This window comes from Myotis brandtii, unplaced genomic scaffold, assembly GCF_000412655.1.
Source record: "Myotis brandtii unplaced genomic scaffold, ASM41265v1 scaffold940, whole genome shotgun sequence".
Lineage (NCBI taxonomy): Eukaryota > Metazoa > Chordata > Mammalia > Chiroptera > Vespertilionidae > Myotis > Myotis brandtii.
This window is the reverse complement of record NW_005371877.1, coordinates 889,031-894,182: the sequence shown is the minus strand read 5'-3', so window position 1 is coordinate 894,182 and position 5,152 is coordinate 889,031. Positions and strand designations below refer to the sequence as shown.

Below are 5,152 nucleotides of genomic sequence, written 5' to 3'. Positions count from 1 at the left end.
GCTGCGTGGCACTTGGCCTCGGCCCTGCAGCGCGTGGTCAGTGACACGGAGGGGATGGAGAGACCTGTGCACAGTGTGGAGGGCGGAGGGAGGGCCGAAAGCCGGGCCAGCCCTGCACAGCCCTGCCAGAGCCTGCAGGCCGGAGAACCCGAAGCGGGGAGGCCTGACCTCCGACCCCAAGCCCGGCCGGGTGGCTGGTCAGGGCAGACGGGGGCTGAGGTGTGGAAGAGGCTGACCACGGAGCACACCACGAGAGGTAGGACACCCGGCCGGAGCGAGCGACAGCCGCCTGGCTGCACGCTGGACCCTGCTCTGGGCGGAGGTGGACGGTCCCTGACCCAGCCTCTGAGGCCCCCTCTGAGGGGGAGCTTGGGGTGAAGGGGCGGGAGGCCCGAGGGCCCGTTTCCAGTCTCCGCAGGGTCTTCCCGGGTCCAGGGCTCCCCTTGGGGATCCACGTTGTAAAGAAAGGCCCGTGAGTGGGCAAAGTGCCTCTGAGGAAGGTTTCGGGGTCACAGACCCCCTAAGGCTGGACCTACTTGTGGCCACCTGGGCGGCGGCTGCTCCGGGGAGGTACCCTTCCCTTCGGGCTGTTTGGGTGGATGGTGGGGGTCCGCCGGCCACCGGGAGGCCTTTGGGCTGGTGGGGGGGGCGGGGGGAGGTTAGGCAGGCGCAGGCAGTGGTCACCCCAACAGTATTTCAGAGCCTGGTCCCCAGGACCCGCGTGGGTCCCAAGGAGGCCACCCCGTCACAGGTGTGGGGGGAAGGTTGCGGCAGGAACCAAAGGCCAGGTGCAATGTGGGGGCTCAGGGGACGGCCGCGTGGGAGGCACCCCGGTGCCCCCGAGCCCGGGATGAGGTCTTGCTTGTCCCTGAGGGCAGCTCACAGGGGCGGCGGACAGGATGTGGGCGAGAGGGATGCATAGAAGCTAGTGCCCCCGACACCACTGCCTCCCCAGGGCGCCCCCCATAGGAGGTGCAGGGGCTGCGGGTTGCAGGGGCTTCACACCTGGGCTCTGGGGAGCATGGGGAGAGAGGGGGGCTGTGGCGAGGGCTCCTTTCGGTCTCCCCTGGCTGCGCCCCCCTCGGAAGGTCTCCCAGATGCCCGAGCGCTGACCTGCTGCCCCTTCCTGTTCACGTCGTGTCCCCTGTCCCCCCAGACCGGTCACAGGCCCAGGTGCCGCTTACAGGACTCCCTGCCGGCTACTCCCTCGGCAAATCAACGCCCACAGCGGGGCCTCCTCCGTGCCCCGGAGCCGCCTGAGGGCGTGGGGTTTTCCTGGCAGAAACTAACCTGCAGGGCGAGGAGGAGACCTCACCCCCCTGGGTCCCTGCACCTGGCGGGCGGGAGGGAGGTGCTGCCTGGACCCGGCCTGGGGAGGAGGGATTTGAGGACCTTAACGAGATTACAGAGCAGGTGGCAATATCGGGTGTCACTGGGGAGAGCGGGGAGCTTGGCCTGGGAGGGGCTGGGGCGGTAGCCCCCACAGAGAGGGTTCAGAAACCAGGAGACTGGTGATGGGGGGCCTTTCTGGACATAGTGGGGTCGGGAGCCACTATAGGCTGATGGGGTCAAGGCCCAGGTGAGGCGAAGGCTGGGGCGCCCCCCTGGTATTCTCTGGGGGCGGCCAGGAAAGACTTGCAGAAGGGGGTTCCTTGGCTCTGGTGGCTCTGGGTAGGGCAACCCCCCCAAACAAGAGGCCCCCAAGGGCTGCCTGCTGGGAAGACGAGGGGGTGCTGGGCAGAGGGGCCAGCAAAGCCCCACAGAGACCACACGGGTTGATGTCCCTGTGGGTGTGAAGACACCCACAAACAGGCGGCCGAGCCCTCTCCCAGAGGCGCGGCTCTGAGCTCACTCCGCCCTCCTCCCCTGGGGGCTGGGAAGGAGCTGATGCCCCCGACCCTCCTCTGGGAGGCTCCCCGACAACCAGAGACGGGCCCCATTTGTCTGCAGCCTCTCTCCCACGAACTTAGGGCTCCCAGAGGCCTGGACTGTGCCCCTGTGGCCCCCAGCCTGGGGCTGGTGACCTGGAGGGTGCTCCAGCCAGGGCCCGGCTCTGTGGGCAGCCTGTGCCCGCCGGGCCTTGGAGTGCCGTCACTCTGGTTGCGGGGGAGCCCGCTCTGCAGACAGAGGTCCCCTCCAGGAGGCTCCTCAGGGCCAGGAGGGACGCGGGTGGGGCATGGCAGGCCCCTGTTTACCGACCGGGAGCTAGAGGCCGGGCCTGGGGTCTTATCCGGGAAGGGGTGGGTCCGAGAGCCCACAGCCCGACCACGGCCCAGCTCCCGTCCACCCTGGAGGCCTTCCTGTACCCTCCCTCCCGGGGTGACCGAGGGATGGCTGGCCCTCAGCCCCCTGCACTCAGCCTCCCTCCACCCTCCACCCACCTCATGTCCCCCTCCAGTCACCACCCACCCACACCCCTCCCTGCTAGGAGCCTTCTGGGACCCCGAGCCTCAGCGCAGCAGATCTGCCTAGAATCTTCCCAAATCCTGGAGCCACCCTGGGAGTGACTGCAATGGGGGGTGGGGGGGCCAGGAGGAGCTAGCAGCTCCCTGGGCCTCACATGTGGGGACACTGAGGCAGGCCCAGGGGTGGTGGGACATGACGGTCCAGGAACCCGCTGGGCGGCCTCAGCTCCAGCCAGGAGGCGTGTGGCGGGACCGAGAGCCCAGGCGGGAGGAGCGGGCCTGCACGGGGCTCCAGGCCTTCCCTGCTCCTGGGACTCACCCCAGAGCTCTGCCCCTCCTCACCTGCAGTCCCTCCCCATTGACCCTCCCCAGGGGGCCCCCACGCACCCCTTCTCTGCAAGCCCCAGCTCAACTCTGCGCCTCAGGGTCCCCAGGGTGTGGGGGGCGGGCATCTGGGCCTGTCCCGTCCCCTCCTCCTCGTCCCTGCTGGGCCTCCTTCCAGAACGCTCACCTGTGCGAGCATGCCACCTGCCAGCCAGCTCCACCCGGGGGGCGGGGGGGACACGGGACCTCTGCCCATCTCCCCACGGCAGCCCCACCTGCCTCAGCACCCTGGGGTCTGCGGGCCTCCGGCCTCCCTCCTGTGTTTAGTTCTCCCCACCTCCCTGGCCCACAAACCCCTGCTCAGCTCTCCTTCCCCAGGCAGTGGGGTGCCCAGCAGGGTATCTGCCTGGCCCAGGAGGCTGCCATCACCAGCACAGGGTCGCCTCGCCCAGCCCAGCCAGGCGCGGGCACCCTCCGAAAGGTGCTGCTGGGGGGAGCTGCCTGGAGCAGTGCCAGGGGAATGGGGTGGGTCCCAGCAGCTGCAGCCGTGCCCACACCCCCCGCCTAGGGCACCTCGAGCTCCTGTGCCCCACCTGCCACCCACCTGCTCCCTAGCTGGCTCAGAGCTCTGCTCCCACCGCCCTCCACCCCCCTCACCAGCTGCCCCTGCCACAACAGTGACAGCCAGCCCCTGGCAGTGCCACTCCCGCAGACCCCTCCCCGGCCTGGGCCAGGACCCGGCATTGCACAACCAGTGAGGGGCGCCCTCTCCTGCGCTCCCCGAGAGGGCCTGCCCTCTGCTCGGCCTGCGTGGTCGGGGTGGTTGCTTGCCGCCACCCCCAGAACCAGCCCTGAGAAGGCCTCTCAGAGGTCGTTTCCCTCCACTGTCCCTTCACTCGTGCCTGTTGCTCTGCAGTGTCCACTCAGACCCTGGTGTGAGCCCCCAGGGAGGCTGGGCACGAGGGAGGGGGGACCAGCCCACCTCCTTAGTCCTTCCGGCCCCCCAGCCCGTGATGTCAGGGGCCTTGTGGCCAGGAGGGTGCCTGTGGGCCGGAAGGAGACGGTCCTCCTTGGTGGGCTTCCCTGTGGCCCCCGCCTGCACTCAAGCCCGAGCTCTCCCAGGACTCAGCAGACCTTGGCCTCGGAGAGGCAGGGGGCAGCCCACCAGCTGCCTGCAGGGGGCAGAGTCGAGACAGGACCAGGGCCCAAAGCCCCTTCTGGAACCAGCCCTGCGGGCAGGGGAGGAAGGAGAGGGAGGGGGTGGGACAGCTGGGAGGGCCAGGCCTGGCCCAGAACGGGCACTGTCAGCAGTTGGTGGGGACTGGGGGCTGTGGAAGAAGGAGGGGGGCCGTGCTTTGAGTTGGGGCCCAGTAGGCAATGGACCCGGCCAGCAGGGGCAACCCCTGAACTCAGGGACCCCCCTCAGACCGGGAGCCTGGAGCCTGAGGGCCTTGGGTCTGTGCAGGCGGTGGGGCTGGGCCCCCGCGGTGGAGCCTGACTGGGAGGGGGGCCAAGCCCACTCCCGCGCCCCCCGGGCTGAACCCTGGGCCTCCAGCGCGGAGCCAGCACAGACACAGGAAATCGCCTAATTGCATCTGCTCGGAACAGCAAATCCCTCGCAGCTGCAGCGGCTGAGCTGGGGCCACAGGCGGCCGGCTGTCGCCAGCGTCCTGACAGCTCCGCTGAGCGTGCCAAGGGGTCTGGGCCTCTGGCCGGGGGCGCCTTTCCCAGGCCAGGGGCCCCCACCCCACCCCAAGAGAGCCACCCCCATCTCAATTCCCAGAACTGGGCCCAGCTGTGGATCAGTGAGGGGCTGAGGTCATGGGAGGGGCCAGGAGGGGCCGCATTACTCACATCCTGGGGCTGCGGGGAGGGAGAGGGGGAGGAGGCGGAGGGAAGGGGCCCAGCAGGCTCCTTGTCCTTGGGCTGTGGGTCAGGGGCTGCGGCTGGGGTGGCTTCTCCCAGCGTGGGGCTTTGGGAAGACACGGGGAGACCCCTACCCTGCACCCTCACTCTGCCCCTCAGGAGGGCTCAGGGGGTCCCATGGAGTGGCAGGAATGGGGGGTGACCCTTGGAGGGGCCTCAGGGAGGATGTTCCCAGCAAATGAGGCTTGGCCTCTCCCAGGGCCGTTGTCAGGGCAACAGCAGGCAAACAGTAAACAGTGCTGGGACCTGCCACTCCGTGCTCACCTTGTTCCCACGTCTGATCTGCACATGCACGTCTGTGTGTGTGTGTGCATGTGTGTGTGTGTGTGTGCATGTGTGTACACAGCGAGGGGGTCCAGGCCCACATGGGAAGTGTCTACGCTCTGTGTCTACGCGGGCCTGTGTGCAGAGCTAATGGGGAATGTGTGTGTCTGTGTGGGGCTCATGGAGAACGTGTGTGTCTGTGTGGGGCTCATGGAGAACATGTGGTCTGTGTG

At 68.5% G+C, this 5,152-nt stretch overlaps 1 protein-coding gene across 6 annotated transcripts in view; it reads left to right on the top strand.

Moving 5' to 3' along the window:
* Positions 1-5,152, top strand: part of LSP1 (lymphocyte-specific protein 1) — a 42,552-nt gene that overhangs the window by 14,228 nt on the left and 23,172 nt on the right. The gene's annotated exons all lie outside the window — the stretch shown is intronic.